General features: G+C 44.8%; 2 long non-coding RNA genes across 2 annotated transcripts; both read left to right on the top strand.

Moving 5' to 3' along the window:
* Positions 1-715: 715 nt before the first annotated feature.
* Positions 716-5,706, top strand: LOC142568379 (uncharacterized). The gene is made up of 3 exons (XR_012825424.1): positions 716-829; positions 2,496-2,601; positions 5,633-5,706. It is a non-coding gene; the product is annotated as an uncharacterized LOC142568379 (long non-coding RNA).
* A 10,763-nt stretch (positions 5,707-16,469) lies between these two features.
* Positions 16,470-20,809, top strand: LOC142568289 (uncharacterized). The gene is made up of 3 exons (XR_012825409.1): positions 16,470-16,595; positions 19,371-19,423; positions 20,549-20,809. It is a non-coding gene; the product is annotated as an uncharacterized LOC142568289 (long non-coding RNA).
* The last annotated feature ends 282 nt before the right edge of the window (positions 20,810-21,091 follow it).

The following is a 21,091-nucleotide window of genomic DNA, read 5'->3' as shown; positions in this document are numbered from 1 at the left end:
AGCTAAGCACGAGGTCGCGGGATCGAATCTCGGCCGCATTTCAATGGAGGCCAAATGCAATAACGCCCGTGCACCGTGCATTGCGCGCATGTTAAATAATCCCCAGGTGACCAAAATTAACTATGGCGTGGCTCAGAATCAGATCATTGTTTTGGCACGTAAAACTCCAGATTATAATTTTGTTTTTATCAACGCCCATACGTGCTTTTGGCACGTAAAACTCCAGATTATAATTTTGTTTTTATCAACGCCCATACGTGCTTTTGGCACGTAAAACTCCAGATTATAATTTTGTTTTTATCAACGCCCATACGTGATCCCCCCCCCCCCCATGGAGCACGCGAAAATCGAATCTTCATTAATTTCCTACGCACGTTTTGAAGCGAGCACGTCCGCCGGTTCAAATCTGGCGCCAGATTGACGCGTGCTGCTACTTACAGCCGGCAAAGGGAACGCACCATTTGAAATATACATAAAAAGCAAGGAAGAAATAGAATTTATGCTGTGCACTAAAGTTGTTTCAAAGGGAAATTATGCATGTGCGAGAAAAGATTAGACAGCACTATTCAAGCGCGGCGACTGTGGCGCAGCTGGCAGCACATGTAACGATGCCTCTTCGAGCGACTCGGCAGCGGTAGCGCGGTAGCAGCAGTTTGTGTTGTTGGTTTGCTTCAATTTATGAGGTTCCGAGTGGAGAACTTCGTGTAGTTTTTTTCAAAAACGGCGGCAACAACACCGCTTCATTTCGGTTCGGAAAGCGATTTTATTATATGATTGAAGGGTTCCTACTTTGCTGGAAATCGTGTTGCACGATTTGAATGGCACGAACGTGAGTTGACGTTTCGGAATGTTGCTTTCATGCAGTTATTGAAGGAGCCCGTTTCAGATTGCAAGTTTTTGTAGGTTTGTTAGGAGCGTTTCTTCTTTTGCCTCTTTGCAACCTGATTGGTACAGGCTTTGAGGCTACGACGGGAGCTATGTAATGCCATGTCCTGATGTTAAATATTTGCGATACTGTTATTTTTTACTATGCACAGTATTAAAGCATGATCGCGTAGATAACATTCGCAGGCTGCAACTACACACGTAAAATAAGCGAAACCACAAGAATTTCGCGCGGAAGGCGCCTCGACACCGTTCGTTGACCTTGCAAATCGGCGGAAAAAACTAGTAATGGCCCCACATTTAGCTCATAGAAGTGTGCCCACTCCAATATCATGAAATGAAGACAATGCCAATACCAACGACAGGCAGCGAACAAGTGCGGTCGCGGAAGGTAACGGCCGCCAACAGCTGAGACCTCTTGTACAATGATGCCAGTAAAGAGCAGCAGTTTTGATAATGTTTCAAGGGAAGCCACACAGCATTAAGACACAATCCTCAAGAGCTCATAACCATACGTATACCGGCCGTGGTTGCTCAGTGGCTATGGTGTTGGCCTGCTGAGCACGAGGTTGCGGGATCGAATCCCGGCCACGGCGGCCGCATTTCGATGGAAGCGAAATGCGAAAATACCCGTGTACATAAGTTTAGGTGCACGTTAAAGAACCCCAGGTGGTCAAAATTTCCGGAGTCCTCCACTACCTCACAACCAGAAAGTGCTTTTGGCACGTAAAACCCCAGAATTTTTAAGCATACATATGCAACATTTCATAATGATTGAACCTTTAATGTGGTTGAACAATCTGATGTGCACCGCTATCTCGAGCGCTAAAGATTATGACCTCTGCATATTAGCTAACTGAAATGGAATTTCGAGGTCAAGAAAGGTATTGCTGTGCGGCTCTTTTCAGTGTGAAACGTGAGAAGTCTATACACAAATCATGGATAACTTTAAATTACTTTTGCATGTATTGTTTTAGTTGTATAGACATAATTTTTAAAAATTTGTTTAAGCAAGACACTTTAACCTTTACTTGCCCTTCATTATAGTTTTACTGAATGATTTCTGCGCTGCACTAACCAATGTGACTCTCAAGACAGCTGTGTAACTTGCATGGTTGTCGCAGAATAATGTGAAGTCTGCATCTTTTTCCATTTTTGTTCAGAGCATCTTAATGTTTTCTTTGTTATGTATTATTACATTTAGGGCATCTGCCTTCACATGGAGGTCACATTTGAAATTCTGCATGAGCGATCACTGTCCATATGACATTCTGTGCCGATGGTAGAGAGACATCCGGTGTCCTTTCTCACTGTCAGAGGAAAACCTTGGATTAAGTGATTCGCAACTGTCGTTGAACGTGACCTTAAAGTAATGTAGAGTTAGTATGGCTGCAAAGAGAAAGCAATGACAATATATTTGAGACACCAAACAAGGCTAACATAAAAAGTGCCTTTTGTTTGTTGAATAGTGAGCTGGTCACATTTGCACTCTTTCCTTGACATAAGGCAGTGCAGCTTAAGGCTGGTAATAGCCAATGTGCTATTATTTTGCTATTTTAATTTAAGTAGTTCGTGCTACCTGCATTTGCTGATCAATGTATGAATTTCAGAGGCTGCTAGGGATGACCCAGTGTGAGCTAATATGCTGTTGCACTATCAAAACAGTGGCATACTTGCTGACAGAACCGCTGCTTGAGCGTCATCTGCGACTCAAAGGTAAATGTGATGCATTTTATAACTTCAGTTACATAGAATACTTACTGTGTTTTCTGACGATGAGCAGAACGAGAACAAGGTGAAAGCAGGAGCCAACGTTTTGACAAGTGGACTTGTCTTCTTCAAGGCGACATATGCTTTCCCCCTGTTTTTACTGTGTTTTCTGACGTATTTGGAGGTGAGCATACTTGCATTTGTTGGTGTAAAATCTTTTAGCTTTTTAATTCAGTTATATATATAAGGCTGAACTCTAGCTTGCCAAATTGCAATGTTTGAATGCTGCCAGCATCAGGAAAGGGATTTTTGTGTTGTGCTATTTGTCAGTAAACAGTATAATCTTTACCTTTTGAAGTTTACCATATTCAATGTGAATTTACATCAAAACTGTGGTGATGAGGTTGTTTGTCGTTTTTTGTACTGACGAGTGGGTACTTAGTTTTCTTTAGGAGTATACCACTTGTTTTTATAGCCTTAATGGATAGCTGTGTTATTATGCTGTGGAGCTTCATTCCTTGTTTAATAATACATTAATGTTAATAATAACTGCCTTTTACTGTGACAGTTCAAAACATGCACCAAGTGTAGTGTGGCTTCAGACGTGAAACGGAAGTCTGTTCATGTCATCAAAACTTGAATCAGGTAGTCTTGTGGTACCAGACAACTGACGCATACACGCGCACTATAACCATGCTGTGAAAACGGTGATTGTCCAACACTTGACAGGATAACAGTGGAGAGAGTCCCTAAAAATTTGATTGCTTTTAATGAAAGTCATTATATCACTGTCAACTACTGCATTGAGCCAACTGGCTCGCGTCACCACATGAATCCTAACTATGCGTTTCAGTGATGTGGATAGTCTCCTGCTTCACGTCTAAAATAGTGCTGCTGTTAGCAGCAAGCGCTACGGTTGTGTGGTCAATATTTTATAGTTGGAATATGAGGTCTGACTCAGAACTGCGTGCAGTATGTTTTAAAATTCATTTCAGAAGCAGAAGGTACCAGTAAGAGCATGAGAGGATTTGTGGTTGATAAGAATGAATTGTTCCCAGAGCGCCAAGATCTATCCTAGTGGGCTTTGTTGTTAAGAGGAAGATTTGGCTCGGGCCCAACTCCGACGCGGCCAATTCAAATACATGTAAAACGCAAGAACGTTTTATGAGGTAACCCCTGGACCGATTTTAATGAAATTTGTTGCATTTGAAAGAGAAAGTTGAATTATAGTGACTGTTGGAAGCGGAATTTCTATTTAGGGCTTGAATTTTCTTAAAACGATTTTCAAATATTTGACCGTTTGAAAAAAATAGAAGCACAATTTTAAAAATTGATAGCTCTGTATCAAAAACAGATATCGCGGTTCTGTGAACGGCATCCATTAGATCATTGAAAGCGGACAAATTCGATATGTCATTTTACTTCTTACGTGAATTTGTTACATTGTTTACAAGGGTTCTGCAAAAGCTGTATTTCCATGTTACTAAATTTTTTGAGATCCATGTGTAATATATCAATTTTGTCCGCTTTGGATGTACTATTAGATGCATTTCACAGAATTGTATTATCGTTCTTCTTTTAGGAGTTACGGAGTTGTAAACTTGACAGTTTGGTGTTTTGAATATTTTGGATTTTCGCTAGTTTTTAATAAAAGATTGACGACCTAACTCAAAAATTCGAAACCAACAGTCACTAGACTTTAAGTTTTTCTTTTAAATGCAACAAACCTCGTCAAAATTTGTGCAGTGGTTGCCGAGAAAAACGAATCCTCTTTTTACATGTATTTAGATAGGAGCACCCGAGCTAAAGCTTCCTCTTAAGAGGAAGCTTTAGCTCGGGCCCAACTTCGACGCGGCCTATTCAAATACATGTAAAACGCAAAAACGTTTTTATGAGATAACCGCTGGACCGATTTTGATGAAATTTGTTGCATTTGAAAGATAAAGTTAAATTCTAGTGACTGTTGGGAGCGGAATTTCGATTTAGGGCTTGAATTTTCTTAAAACAATTTTCAAATATTTGACCGTTTGAAAAAAATAGAAGCACGAAGTTTACTAATTGATAGCTATGCATCAAGAACTGATATCGCGGTTCTGTAAACGGCATCCATTAGATCATTCAAAGCGGACAAATTCAATATGTCATCTTACATCTTACATGAATTTGTTACGTTGGTTACAACGGTTTTACAAAAGTTGTATTTCCCTATGAATAAATTTTTTTATATTCATGTGTAACATATCAATTTTGTCCGCTATGGATGTACTTTTAGATGCAATTCACAGAATTGTATTATCATTCTTAGTGGTTGAGTTACAGAGTTGTAAACTTGATAGTTTCGTTTTTTGAAAATTTTAGATTTTCGCCAATTTTAATAAAAGATTGACGACCTAACTCGAAAATTCGAAACCAACAGTCACTAGATTTTAAGTTTGTCTTTTAAATGCAACAAACCTCGTCAAATTTGGTGCAGTGGTTGCCGAGAAAAACGAATTCTCCTTTTACGTGTATTTAGATAGGAGCACTCGAGCTAAAGCTTCCTCTTAAGAGTAGGATACATAATTCAGAATAAATAAATGGATGCTTTCCACCTTAGAAAAGGCACAATACAACTTGAAATAACCGTGTATATAACTATCTAGGTAGAGACAACCTTTCCTAGTTTTTTAACAGAATGCAAATATAAAAGTGTAATTTGTGGATCATATATATATAACTGCAGACAGCAGGTTATACATATAAATCCTGAAATTTATATTTTATGGACACCTTTCTCATTTTGTACACTTATTAGCTACACAGTCAGTTTAGCTTGGAGCTGACGTGTGACTGTGTCGACAGTAATACTTACAAGCCTACATATTTTACTGATGTGCTATCAGGTATTTTCCATGACAGTTACAAAATGTCTTCCCCTAAAGAGAAACAGAAAAAAAATAAAATAAAGAAAGAAGGAATGTCTGACTGCCGGCGATCTCGTCTCTATGCCCGTTTGATCATCTTGTAAATAAACCCATCTCATCCATAACAACTTTAGTGGACGGTGCTGGGTAATCGCTCTGGACAACCTTCTTCCACACGCTCTCCGATGAAGCCGGCGCTTGATTGGACACGGGCCTGAACGAACTGCAAGCAGCTGGCGGCACCCGTGACTTAAACCTGCAAGATGACAGTGAGCACCCTAGGCAAGTCATCTGATGAATCCCTCAGAAAGAACTATGCACCTTTTGCAGCAAAGCTGAGGAGGACACTGACGACTGGCTGAAGTATTATCAGAGGGTAAGCGGTCGCAATGGCTGGAACTCAACAGCGCGACTTGCTAACGTCGTTTTTTTTTCTCACCAGAACCACACTTCTCTGTTTCGATAATAATAAGACCACGATGACATGTGAAAGGTTCGTTGAGGAAATCAAAATATGCACAACTTAACTGTAGAGGTACTGAAGCTGTGCAGAGTTGTGAACACGGACATGTCGGATGAAGACAAGGTTGGACATCTCCTGAAGGACATCGCTGAAGATATCTACAGCTTTCTTATGTCAAAGGAAGACTTGCGCACTTTGTCTGATTTAAGACGTTACTGCCGTGCTTTTGAGGCGCTGAAGACACGACGAGTATTGCCAAAGTTTGGTAGACTTAACGTGGCCATGGTCGCAAGCGTGGACATCTCCACCTCCCACTACACTGCCTTGTTAGTACGTAAACTCGTTAAAGAGAAATTGGTGCACTTTGAAGCACAATGTGGAGAAAGAAACGCAGGGCGGGAGTACCACCAATGCACACTTAACGTACACTGTCCTGAACAGCCGGTACTTTGCCACTTGCAAACTAACAGTAAAAGTTGGCCCTTCCATGATAAATGCATCCGTGTCAACATGGCGGGGTTCCGGCATCCTTTGCGTATCTCCGAACGAGGTCAGGTCACACCACCCCAATGCCTTCTTCCCTGATACAGCTAGCCTCAGACCCCGTTTTATGACTACCCTGTGTACTGCTGCCTATTTGCTTTAGCTGTGGAAGCCATGAAGATTTCGCCAAGTATTGTCGCCAACGGCGGCAGCAAGTTTCGGCCATCCCCGATTACCAATCTCATTACCATCCCCAATTACCAATGACAGACCGCTGCGCCTCTTCGCAAACATCCGAGTGAATGTGTATCTTGGCATGAGTCCCCAGCTTCCGACTAGTCTTACTCCACGTCCGACCAGCTATCGCCGCTCGCTATGACCTCGCCGTCGCTCCCTTTTACCACCATCCAGCTGGGAAACTAGCTGGTGTGAACGATAAAGATGAGGTCACGAGACGGTCGCGAAGTTTTTCACTTGTCGCCATGCTAAAAAACAAAGGGTGTGTCTGTGTTGATGGTCTAAATACTGATGTCTGAGTGGATACTGGCGCTACAGTTTATGTAATGAGTGCTTCGTTTAAAAGTCATCTTGGACACAAAGTTATGTTCGCATGGGACCAAAAGAGTACTTTTTGTGGAGTTGAGGGCGAACCCCTGAGGCCCGTTTGTGTTTGCTTTGTTATAGTTAGTGTTGGTGGACAAGATTTTCCAACTGAATTTGTTGTTTTGGAACATGCCACTCACATCATCATCCTTGGGATTGACTTTCTTGGTGAATGTGGTGCAATGTTAGATTGTGGGGCTGATGAAATTTCTCTTTGAAATCACGTGATGACGCACCAGCAGTATCTGACGGGGACAAGCGGGGAGTATTTTCTGTGTTCCACGATGTCGTTTTACTGGCTCAGGCTGCAACATTTGTTCCGGTGACTTTGACGGAGTGCTCTCTGCATCGCTGTCATGGTTTGAGCTGTACTCCCCTACCATGTTGAAGAAAAATATACTGGTTCCTCGATCCATTATAGAATGTGTAGATGGTCGTGCTCACGTGTGGACAGTGAACACATCTTCGGAGCAAGTTTTATGGCTGACAGCACTCAAGATGGCCACCTTTGACTCAGAGACGACTGTCTGTATTCATGCTGTTCACGCTTCTACCGACGCAAGGGCAGCAAATCGCAGCTACTCCGTAGAATTCTACTGCATGACAAACAAGTCGCTATCCTTTTCGGAGTGGTAAGAATTGCAAAATGTGCTCGTCTGCTACCGTATTTACTTGAATCTAGGCTGGCCCCGATTCCAAGCCGACCCCCGAATGTCCAAAACCAGAAAAAATCCTAAAGCTTACCTCGAATGTAAGCCAAACAAAAAGGTGAGGGCGGTGCTTACAATATGGAAATAGTATTTATTTAATACGAGGATGCCGAGCTCACTGTACATAATCATGGCTGCTAGCCTCGTACGTTTGCGGACACGCGCTGACTCATGTGCAGACAGTGCGGCACGGCTCGTACGCGTCGAAACATGGCACAGTCTTGGTGAATAGCTCCTCTCTGTTATCACGCGCTTCCTTATCGCTATCATCTCCTCGTTGCGGCACGCGCAAAAGTCGTCTCCCGTTGCCCCCTACAACGATGGACGTTTTGCTGATGCTGAAGTCCCGTTCGGCTTGAATGTTTGACAATACCTCTGCAGCTAGCACAACTTTTCGTTTGTGGCATTGCCTGTTGATGCCACTGCGTTAATGCCACGCCACACGCCGGTACATAGCCATCATACTGATGTGACATAGGTCAAAATGACGACGTCGCTCGTGTACTTCGGTTGGCTACTGGCCCGGCTAGTAGCGGCTGCAATACTGACTTTTCTAGATGACGCTGGCTATGTACCGTATTTATCATTTTCAATTGCAAACCGGCAAGTTTTTTAGAATCCTAGAATCTAAGCTGGACCCTAGAATTTGGTATATGATTCTTTGAAAAAAAAAACTATTGGCTTAGATTTGAATAAATGTGGTTTGCGCCAGTATGCGATTTCGTCCATGACGAGCGTCACTTTCGCTTCCTGAATCATGAACACAACACCGCATAAACACAGGTCAAGTGATGCCTATTCGCCAGAAGCTGCACCGCGTGTCTCCTGCAGAACGAAAAGTAATCGACAAGCATGTTTAATGTCATGTCTTTTGGTTTATACAATGCAGCAACCTTTGAAAGGTTTATGAGCACAGTGCTACGCGGATTAAAATGGGAGATCTGCATGTGCTACCTCGATGATGTAACCATTTTTGGCAAAACACTTGAGAAGCACAATCAGCAACTTGGCATCATGCTGGACCGCATACAGAACGCTGGACTGGTTTTAAATTCAAAGACGTGTCACTTGGAAAACATCAGGCTCTCGCGCTCTATATTCTCGTCAACAGAGATAGTATATGACCTGGCCATGAAAAGATTGCTGCAGTGCACAATTTTAGCCAACCACAGACAGCAAAAGACATCAGAAGTTTCCTTGCCCTGTGTTCATATTTCCGCAGGTTTATTAATAACTTCGCCTAACTTACTCACCCACTCACCTGCCTCCTTCACAAAGACAATCCGTATGTATGGACTACAGAGTACGAGGACGCATTCCATTAGCTGAAGTACTTCCTAACTTCTGGGCCAGTCTTGCATCATTTCAATCCAGAGGCCATGGCTTAGCTACACACTGATGCTAGCGGTGTGGGCGTTGGCGCCGTCGTCATTCAACTTCATCATGGGTGCCAGCACGTCATTGTGTACTCAAGTTGGACACTGACGATAGCGGAGTGAAATTACACTGTCACTGAATTTGAATGCCTCGCAGTAATCTTCGCCATCCAGGAGTTTCGACCATATCTTTATGGTCACCCTTTCAAGGTAGTGACGGATCATCATTCCCTTTGCTGGCTTGTTGGACTGCGGGATCCTTCTGGATGGCTGGCACGTTGGGCGTTGTTAAGTCTTCAAGAATACAACTTTTCTGCCGGCTACAAGAGCAGTCGGTGTCATACCGATGCTGACTGCTTGTCCCCTCTCCCGTCGCCACACTCCTATGCTAACGACGACTTCGATGACTACCTTGCCAGCATTACCGAGTTTGCCGACTTCAGTACCTTTATATGTGAACCACATTGTGATCCCACACTGATATCCCTATCGGAGGCCACCCGCACATCAGGTGACGGCCTGCTTTACAAAAAGAGCTACTCTGCTGACAGCGCTTCGTTGCTCCTCATCGTTCCTGAACGCCTGCGTACTGAGATTCCTCGCACCATGCATGATGACATCACAACGGGTCACCTCAGCTTTGCTCGCACGCTTCATCAATACGCTAGCGTTTATACTGGCTGAAGTTATAGAAGACCACAAGACAATACATTGGCAGTTGTCCAGGTTGCCAATGTCGTAAGAAGCCGGCGACACCTCCTGCAGGCTTTTTGCAACCAGTGAAACCACCTATTTGACCATTTGAAAAAGTTGGTATAACTTGCTGGACCCCTTTCCCAAGAGCTCTACCAGCCGTTGCTGGATTATTGTGTGCGTCGACTGCTTGACTCGCTATACTGAGACTGTGGCCTTTACCACTGCTACTGCCATGGCGCTCCACGTGTTGTTATAAGTGACCATGGATGGCAATTCACTGCGGACGTGGTTGAAGATCTGCACCTTTACGGTTCTACTTATCGCCATTCAACGCTATGCTACCAACAAACGAATGGCCGCACCAAACGCACAAATCGTACGCTTACCAATATGCTCTCACAGTATGTCTCAGCTGGTCACAAGAATTGGGATTACGTGCTGCCCTTCATCATGTACGCATACAATGCACCCAACCACGAAGTAACCGACTATGTGCCTTTCTATCTGTTGTATGCTCGCAGTCCCCAAACGTTCTTGGACAAAGTTTTGCCATTCACATTGAACAAAGACACATGCATCACGCAGACATTGTGTCATGCTGAAGAAGCGTGTCGGCTTGCTTGCCTAAGAACACTCTCTTCACAAGTTTCAACCCAAGCACACTATGGCACCGGGCATATGCCTGTCACTTTCGATCCAGGCGTTCAAGTTTTACTGTAGACTTCTATGGAAGAAAGACCTGTATCGCAAGTTTATCTGAACGTATAGCGGTCCATTCGTGATACCCAACCAATTAAATGACGTAAACTGCGTCATAGCAAAACTGACCTCCATTAATTGCTGTTTGCGGAAGACACAAGTGGTTCATGTTGCCCGCCTGGAACACTACCATCATAGGGTTCCGGAATCAAGCACTACCAATCATGTGGTATCCTATCTCGCTCGGTGAGCTTCGTCTGCGCCGGAGGAAGGTGTTACGCTGTGCGGCGGAGTCGACAAAAAGAAGGAATGCCTGACTGCCTGCACTGTTGTCTCTGTGCCCCCTCGATCATTTTGTAAATAAACCCATCTCATCCGTAACAATATTTTTAAGCCAGTCTGAGTGAGGCGCACTCATTTTGCCGACCTACAACTAGAAGAGCTGTCTACAGCTCACTGCAGCTTTTGCATGGTGAGCTGACGCACAACTATGCGACACCAGTCCCAGGTGCATGTTGGCCGACCATGATGCGCCTAAAATTAACCTCTTCGGTGCCTTGGACGAGCGGGTTCATCCGTGTTTCTGGTAAACACGGCCAAAAATGTGCTCAGGTCATCCGTGTTGGGCCATTTTTGTTTAGATTTCAGGTGTAATACCATGGCGCGGAAGGGGTTGAGAGTTCTTACTTGGCCGCAAGAACCCTAAGTTCAGTCTTTGCTGCTTGTAGCCATTTGTAGAACATCCAAGCATTTGTATCTACCATTGAGAAATCTCAACCATTTTTTATTCCTGATGCCTGCTGCCGTCGCAGAACCTTGGCTGCTACTATGTTTTCTCATCTTCCTAAGCAGAGGTACAGGGTCTTCCACTCTTAGGGTGAACACTACTCAGCATGGCGCTGCTCCGCGGAGGGCCAGTGCGTCCAGCGCCGCCGCGTATCGAAATGAAGCGGCGCAGGCGCACTGGGGAGGTGCTTCGTGTCGTCTGCTACAGTGCTGGAGTGCGCCGCTCTAGCTCTGCTGTGAGTACACTTTACCAAACGCAGGCGACAGAGTTGGCTTCATGGGAAAGCGTGCTTTACTCACTAGAGCATTTTCCGGCTGGTTTTGTCTACAGCTTGCGAACAGCCTGCTTAGGCAATATGCACGAATAGAAACAATCTTCTCAGCGCCTAAATGACTTCCCTTTTTTTTCTTCTATGTGATGAGAGTAAGAGAACAAAGTTATTTATTGCGTGCTCTTTATTAGGCTGAGGTGATTTTATTTTACTGCCACAGCTGTTGGTGTAGTGCATCCGGAGAAACCCATCAGGCGCGCTTTTCATGATTGGGGTCATGACTTGATGAGCCTAGCTTGCCGTTTCGCGCATCTCTTAATGCTATAATGAAATTGGTTAATTAAGAAAATAGCCGATACTCGTCATAAATTTCACAGAAAATCGGGGAGGGATTGTTCAATCGCGCACATATACTTGATCATGTTTGTCATTGATTCTACCATTAAGGAGGGCAAAAAAATTACCGACGATTACGTTACTTCCTAATGCGAAGTTTGAGCGCAGCAAATAAGCTGTTTCACCTTTTCGATAGATTGAGGCAAAGAAATCGAGCAACACATGTATGCGCTATCACAGAATTTTTTTTTATTTTTCACACGTATTCCTTTAACAAAGACTCCACTAACAGTTCTTGACAGTCATGAAGGAAGCTTTGTGGTCGGAGAAATAGACTGATATATGTTCGACTTGGTACACCAATGCTTGATTCTCAAAGACGAGATGTATACAAGTGCCTCGCGAGGTTGTCACAGCCGTGGGACGCGTTACGAGCGAGAGGAACGGGATGTTCTCCCGCATAAGTGTTAGGAAATTGCTGTTTGTCTTTATGTCAAGCCGCCACCGATCTGGCTCTCTGATTGCCACCGCACAGGGCGAACGGCAGCGGCAATTTCGGCTCGGGCGGTGCACATATACAGATCCGCCGCCACCGATCTGGCTCTCTGATTGCCACCGCACAGGGGTTGCATTGGAGGAGGAGCGAAGAAAGGAATTAAGTTCGAGCCGGCGCTTTGACAACCGGAGACTCGCAGGAAGAGGGGGGAGGGGGGCGGCGTGTACACCCAGCGGCAAACGATGGGGGCAGAAGCGCGCGCAGCAAGCGGACAACACGATAAAGGGAGGAGGGAAGAGATAGCAGCGACTGACTGATGCCGCTGACGCCGATAGTAAGTCAACCCCAGCTGCGGAGTTGGTTTCAGGGACAACGAATAACCGGCGCGTCGGCAACTGAAGAGCACCCTATCCGCCACACAAGAACAGGGGGGGGGGGACCCTTACCTCCTCTTTCTGCATGGCGGCGACGGTGTTCTATGCAGTCACGTTATCTTGACTCTCTAGCGGCGTCAGCGGCATCCAGCGGTATCAGTCGGTCGCTGCTAGCGCTGGGGGGATGAAAGGGGGGCGGAGCTGGTTACGAGGCCGACGACGACGACGACGCGAAACCCAGGAACGGACGCCAAAGAGCTGCGCTCTAAAAAGAACTTTGACGCTAACTGAGGACAGACATCCGCTGCTCTGTGGCCCTCTTATTGCCGCGCTAATGTTGCTCGTAACTGCGCCTGGATCGCTTTAAGTGATGTAGGAAACTGCTCACTCCGGCATAGCAACTGTTTTGGGAGTAATTTTACATGCCATTTTCATCTTTCTAGATCCAATAAAAATACAAGTCATTTTTTTACACACTTTATGTAAAATCGCCGAAGCGGTGCTGGCCATTGTTGCATGTGTGTCGCAGGGATATCACATTCTTATTTAGAGGAATCATCAATGAATCCTTTGATGACATTGATAAGGTAATGTAAAATAGGGAAACAAGCTTAGAAGCTTGTTAACTTAAACAAAGGTAAGACCCTTCCTTAGCCAGCAGCTACAGGCCAATAGCGCTAACATGCTGTCTGTGCAAAGTTTTTGAAAGAAATAGTAAACCGATGCTTAATCTGCTTCCTAGAAAGTAACAACAAACTAGACCCCCTTCAATGTGGTGTCAGAGAGGGAAGGTCTACAATAGACCGCCTTGTCCGCATTGGGGCAAACATCAGAGATGCATTTATTCATAAGCAGTTTTTACTTTCAGTATTTCTAGACCTAGAGAAAGCGTACGACATGACATGGCGATTCGGGATCCTCCACTATCTTTCCGCGATGGGCGTCCATGGGAACATGTTAAATACAATTGAAAGCTATCTGTCTATCTGGACTTTTCACGTAAGAGTAGGCAATGCTTTATCTAAACCATTCACCCAAGAAACTGGTGTTCCGCAAATGGGCATGCTTAGTTGGAGACTCTTTATTGTAAAAATGTACACCCTGCATACAGCCGTTCCACGGGCAATGTTTTATTCCGTGTATGTGAATAATGTGCAAGTCAGTTTCAAATCATGCAATATTGCTATCTGCAAACGACAAGTGCAGCTTGGAATAAACAAATTGTTTAAATGGGCGGATAAGAATGGCTTCAAAATAAACACCCCAAAAAGTACCTGCATACTTTTCCTAAATAAGAGACGGGTAGCACCACTGCCTAGTATTACGATCAAGGGAGACCAACTCTCTGTGATCAGCCAACATAAATTCCTGGGAATCACTTTAGACTCTAAGCTCATGTTTATCCCCCATATTAAAAATCTGAAACTGAAATGTCTGAAAACAATGAACCTTCTAAAGCTTCTGTCACGCACAACATGAGGTAGTGATAGAAAGTGCCTTCTGAACTTATACAAAAGTCTTGCCCATTCCTGCCCTGATTACGGAGCTGTAATGTATAATTCTGCAACACTAAGTGCATTGAAAATCCTAGACCCCGTCCACCATCTAGGTATCTGTCTCACGACCGGTGCTTTCAGGACAAGTCCAATCCAGAGCCTCTACATAGAGTCAAATTAGTGGTCACTTCATCTGCAGCGGTCATACAGCAGTTTTACATATTTTCTGAGAGTATAAGCGAACATTGAACATCCTTTTTATCCAACCATAAACGATATGGCCGCTGCTACGCTCTTCCATAACTGACCTGCAGTGAGGAAGCCGTTCGCTTTGCGTCTGAGAAACCTCATTGAGGAAAAGGGTGTTCCACTTCTTGAACATTGTCCTATGACTCAAGCGAAACTGTTACCGCCATGGCAGTGGCAGCTCATAGACTGTGATATGTCGTTTGTAGGTGTCAGGAAGCATGTGCCAGGGACACATATTAAAATGCATTTCCTAGAACTCCAGTATAAGTACTCTTGCACTGAGTTTTACACAGACGCTTCCAAGTCACATGCGGGGGTGTCTTACGCAGCCATCGGCCCATCTTTTTCGGAATCCGGCGCACTGTACCCGGAAACAAGTATATTTACAGGCGAGGCCTATGCACTATTGTCCGCAGTGAAGCATATAAGGAAATCAAAACTTCGAAAAACAGTCATATTTACAGACTCCCTAAGTGTCGTAAAAGCCCTGAAGTCACTCTGTAAACACAAAAACTCTATACTTCTTGAGCTCTGCTCCGTTCTATGTAGAGCGCACATATCTAACCGGCATGTCATTATATGCTGGGTACCTGGCCCTAGAGGCATCGAGGGTGATCTTCTTAGCAGATGAAATGGTCACATCCACTACAACGCAAGCTACTCTTACCGCTGCGGTCCCTGCTACAGGTCTGAAGCCTATCTTGCCAACGAAACTGCGAAACTACTGGCAACGCTTGTGTGACGCGGAAACAAATAATAAGCTGCATGTGATCAAGCCACAGTTATGTTTCTGGCCCTCTGCAACAAAGTCACGCCGAACAAATGTCCTATTCTGTCCTCTCAGAATAGGACACACATTTGGCACCCATAATTTTCTGCTTACTGGAAATGAACCTCTAACCTGTGGTACATGTGGGGAGAGGCTGACAGTCCTACTGGATTGTCGGGAAGACACAGTTTCCTCTGGCATACCGCTATTTTGTCTCACTTCACCCGGCTATGTTTCTTGGTAACGAACCGCTTTTTAACTCCAAAGCAGTCCTCGGTTTCTTGAATAAGGTTGTCCTACATGTTATTAGTCACACACATTCGTAGCACTTCCTCTCTTTAGAGGATGCCGCTGTGATAGCGGTATTGTATAGCACGTGCCTCCAGGCCCTCGTGTTTCAAGGGCTTTGTTGAGGCAGTAGTGCTGTGGCCAATCTGTGCATTTGACATGTTTTGTATATCATATCATTTTTCGCAATGAATTTTAAGGCTCATAGTACACGTCATTAGTCATCGCCGTAATCTTATTACACATAGATTTTATGCGCTTTCCAGTGACTATTTTTAGGCCCTTTTACGGCAACGTCACTTCAACACCATAGAACCCATCACTCCACTCTGAAATCACTAACACTGGCATGGTGCTCTTTGGCCATACCTGGCCCTTGCGCCACTAAAAACCACACATTCATTCAAGCTTGTTTCTGCTCGTGCATATTGCCTAAGCACTCTGTTCGCAAGCTGCAGACGTACGCTCAAGTGAGTGAGGCATGCTTTCCCGCGAAGCCACCTCGGTCGCCTGCGTTTGGTGAAGTGTACTCGCAGCAAAGCTAGAGCTGCGCGCTCCAGCGTTGTAGCACATGACGCGAAGCACCTCCCTTAATACCCAGTGCGCCTGCGCCGCTTTGCTTTGATGCTCGGCCGTGCCAGACGCACTGACGCTCTTTGGAGCGGTGCCCCTCTGAGCCGTGTTCACCCTAAGAGTGGACGACCCTGTACCTTGTGCATATTGGAAGACTTGTTATGAACATATTCAAAAATGTGTGAAACTCACGATGTGTGCCTTACATTATTTGCCAAGTGTACACTAAATGGGCTGCGAATCATGGAAATGAGTGTGCAAACAAGCTATTTTAACTTTCCAGACTTCTAGGTCACTGGGCTGATAAATTCAAAACAAGAATATCCGGGCCTGGATAGCTGTGTGCAGTCTCCCATGCCACCTCAGATGGCCAAAGCGGTCATCTTTGGTGCATTGCTTGGGTGGAGGCTGACTTATTCTCGCATCTGGTTTGTGCACATATTTTATTGTAAAGCTTCCTTTGTCCCTTTTGGTTATTTTGCATGTGCTGGCAGTCTTGCCAAGCAGATGCTGCTAATAATTTCACACAAGCTGTAACTCAATTAAAAAGAATTGCGTAGGCGATGTTGGGATTTGAACCAGGCTTCCCCAGCACACTAGTGCAGTGCTCCACCTTGTAGGCCACACATACAGTCATGGCTTGAGAGAATAACTACGCACCTTACCAGGTGCTTTGAGATGGCACGTGAGCCCCATGACATAGCAACAATTTGATTGGAAAAAAATGTCAGTTTCGTCCTGTCCTTCTGTAGTGGCAGCTTGTACTTTGACAGACTATCCACACTGCACCGCCTTTGTGATCGGCCCAGTTTACAATTAGTTAATTTTGCGATTGGCACATATTTAACGAAAGAGGTTGAGAGGCTTCTCTGCCTGAATACAATGGGCAGTCAAGCCATTGCCCCTGTTTTTGTTTCATGCACTTGCATCAGACATACATTTGCTCACGTTACATGGACACATAGTGCTGCCGGCAACACTTTGCAATGACAAAGAAGAGTAAATAGATACGGAAGTATAAAAGAACATATTGTTATGACGCAACCAAGAGTGGCACTGGTCAGAAGAAGACTATTTAACGTACGTAGGTGGAATCGGTCTCGATAGCTATCTTGTTTATACATCGTTGTCTCTTTTGTAAATATTCTGAATACATCATTATATGTGACTTATGCAACGTAAAAAATTGGTGAGAGGTGCGGGGTACCCACAAGAAACAACAGAGCTCTGCAGTGGTCGTCACCTTGGACTAGACAACATGACAAACGAAGCAGGACCCGACATGGTGTGGCCCACATCAACGCCTACAACCCCGATGGTTCTGCTGGCTCAGCCGCGGGATCCAAGAACGCTCTGCAGCACTGGCCACCTCGATGTGGAAGACTGGATCGCCACGTATGAGCATATAAGTGCCCGCAAGAAATGGGATCCGGCGATTATGTTGGCTAACTTGGCCTTCTACCTACAAGGCACGGTGAAGGTGTGGTATGGCAGCCACGAGGAAGAGCTTAACGAATGGTACACATGCAAACAGAAGCTGAGGGACTTGTCCGGCCGTCCTGCCGGGTGGAAGAGCACCGCTAAGAAAGAACTAGCGACTCGCACCCAGACGTGTACAGAATCATATGTCTCGTACATCCGGGACGTTCTGGCTCTGTGCTGTAAGGTCGACAGTGATATGGCTGAGTCAGACAAGGTTGGGTTGAGAAAGTTGCCATGGCTGCCTGTCAGCTTGAGAAATCCAGAAGAAACACTGAGGAGAGATCGCCACAAGCACCTCGTCACATACTTCTCACTGGCTTGCACGAGAAGACCCTATGTCTGTCATCCTTGCGTGCTTTATGCGAAGCTTGCCGACATCCTTCTCCAAGGCATCCAGGTGATCCACGTAGAGCAGCAGAAGTTTCCTCGCGACAACAAAGCCCCGAAGGGAACTGAATCATCTTCTGGGCCTCCTGTGAGGACAACGTTGAGGCAGCATACCCTACCGCGTCATTGCTGCCATCGTCGCCGTCGCTATCCAATGCAAGCACATTCGCGACGATCGCCTCGTCTGTTAGAAGCACTTATACCCCTGTCAAATGGGCAAGTTAAGTGCACTTATGGGAGTGCACTTCAGGACCTTGAGTGACACTTTAGTCTACGCTGTGCCAAACAGGAAAACAGAGCGCGCTCGCACTAAAAGAAATGGCGACAGACTAAAACCATGTTTTTTGAAGATGTAGATTAAAATTTAGAAAAACCTTCTAAAAAGCTACTGCTTTAGTTGTATCATAAATAAAAAACAATCACAATCTATATTAACTCAACAAAGAACGAAAATATTTTTATCATAAGAGTGTTGCAAGTCAAGGCTGGCCAAGAAGATTGCCTAGCCAATCCAGAACAAAATGCTGGCTTGCGACGAGGTGGCATGTCATCCTGCTAGAACAGAATATAAGCGCGTTCTGTTCTGATTATTTTGTTAAAAGCTGTTCAACAGCTAGAATGAACTTCTGTGTCGTTTTTCTATGCATTACATTCTATATAGTTGAAACCGCTGGCGGCGAGGCTATGCACTCGACCAGCAAAGTGCTTTCTGTGAACGCACTCCGACTGAAGTGCACTCTCTGCGAGTACACTCCGCTTGCGACGTTTAGATTTGGGAAAGTGCACTTAAAACCGAATGCAGAATGCGTAAGTGCACTTAACTTGCCCACTTGATAAGGGTATTATTTCCAAATCTATAGCCATGCGCTTTCTTTTCACCGGCAACGTCGTGCATTGCTGATGATTAGCTGGCGGATCAGCCGTCTTCGGTTTCGGCGGCGAGTCAGATGAGGCTGATAAACCATGTGGCCAGGAATGATTTCGACGCAACCAACAAAGACGAACGCAAGCGATTAAGCTGTTTGCAGAACTGTACTGAATGAGGAGCCAGCAAGCAACATGTGAGGAATCTATACTCTCTCACAACTTTCTGTGGCTATGAAGGGAAAGCTATGGGGGCAGAGCTTCTGCACATCTGTTACCACACCGGTGTCGGACAGTGCTTTTGGTTGCTCAGAACAGACGCCGAATCGACACAGCTTCCACGTGCAATGGTTTTGCGTTTGCCGAGACACGGAAGGAAAAGGCTGCAAAATAAGTAGGCTTTTACATTCAGTGGTTTATTTTGTCTTGTTTAACTGTTGCTAATAAAGCGTTTGTTTTATCTTCCCCAGCTTAAACTAATGTGGATGAAAACGTGGGACTCTTTTCAGAAGCGCTCTTACTTGTGAGTGTTTTGCTTCCGTAGCTTTCCCTTCATTGCCACAGAAAGTTGTCCATGACAGGAGCATTGCAGTTGGCCTGGTCTATTCGTGTTTTGGAGGGTGGCACGGTGTAGAGCTATGGCTGCAGCCCATTTGTGTTCGGAGGGGAGGAAGGGCGACGGGAGAGAGGCGTGCGGAGAAGGCCAGAAAGTGAGTGTGTGGCTGCTGTTGGAGCAATGGGTCATCATGCAGTGGCTCGAATTTCTCGTTTTCTTTTTTTTTTCTTTTCAAAAATTTCGCATTTCACTACCTTTCGGCTCAGAAACCCAGCAGCCATACTTCATTGTTATAACCAGTAATGCAGCATTGGGTAATTGTAGTAAGCGGGCTATTTCCCATTGGAAAACATACGAAAGTTGACGGTGCAGCAGCTTCTCAATGTTATCACCGATACATCGTTAAAACCAGTACCGTTATAAGTGGGTTCAACTGTAACTTGAAGTGTATGTAACTATCTAGGTAGAGGCAATCTTTCCTACTGTATATAAATCGATAATTTATGGATCATACATAAATCTTTTACATCTAAATTTTATAATATTACGACCTGCAGAGTAAGTCATATGCCCTGTGACATTCTTGCACCCGTCTCATGTTCATTGTCCTCTTAAGATAGTCATCATGTGGCTATGATGACACTGCCTCTTGGGTTGACAGTGTTACCTTTTAGCAAGAGTGATATGTCATCTTTCTGTCATCTTGCAATGCTTGTTTCAAGGAGCAACGTAGCTGATTCACGGCACGCATCTGCGTACTGCAACAATTCTTGTGCGCATTTACCGAACGGTTCACTGCATCCTTTGAGATGCATATGCCGCCCTGTGCTGACAAGTCATTGTGTAGTAAGGGCATGTGAGGATCATACCTATGCTACCTCGAGTGACGTTTTTCCATTCCCCACCAAGTGGGCAGGGACGGAAGGAGTGGTGGGTAGGTGGCGGAATGGGGAGCAAGCGTTGGTAGCTTGTTGAACTGAAGTGTTCATTTGCAACTTCTACATTGTGTTGTACTTCATTTTCTTTTCTTTCTATTTCCACCTGTATCTTTTTACAAGCGGTTAACTTACGAATGCATAAATGTCTTTGCAGACTTGCCCCTATGCATCGGGGCTGAGAAAATGTGTTTACTCTGGAAACTGGGTGGATTGCGCACTGGTGGAGGGGTAAAACCCAGAGGTGCAGGAAGGCACTGACGAGATCTCAAGCCAAAAGGAAAAAGAAAAAAAAAAGAAAGCTGCCCCAATAGGACCAAGAGGGCTGCCCTGCAGGTGTTCAAGTCATTCTTGAAACAAGAGATGCTCAAGCTCTTGGGAAGCCTGGTTCCGCTCCAGGGTGCAGCATGTGTTGTGAGGTTCATCAGCGTTTAAAACGTTAATAACAAAATGTAACTACTTTGTGGTTGGTTTCTGGTCGCTGGCACGCTGCATGAATAACATGCGGAAGCCAATGCTTTGCATAGCAGCACTCACACAGCTAAGCTGAGCAGTTAAGCTGACCTACTCTGCATATGCTACTGCGTAGTGCAAAGCAGCGTTGGAAGGAAATGAAAAAAAAATTTTATATATATATATATATATATATATATATATATATATATATATATATATATATATATATATATATATATATATA

Source organism: Dermacentor variabilis, unplaced genomic scaffold (assembly GCF_050947875.1).
Source record: "Dermacentor variabilis isolate Ectoservices unplaced genomic scaffold, ASM5094787v1 scaffold_18, whole genome shotgun sequence".
Classification (NCBI taxonomy): domain Eukaryota; kingdom Metazoa; phylum Arthropoda; class Arachnida; order Ixodida; family Ixodidae; genus Dermacentor; species Dermacentor variabilis.
This window is presented reverse-complemented; position numbering and strand designations above follow the sequence as displayed.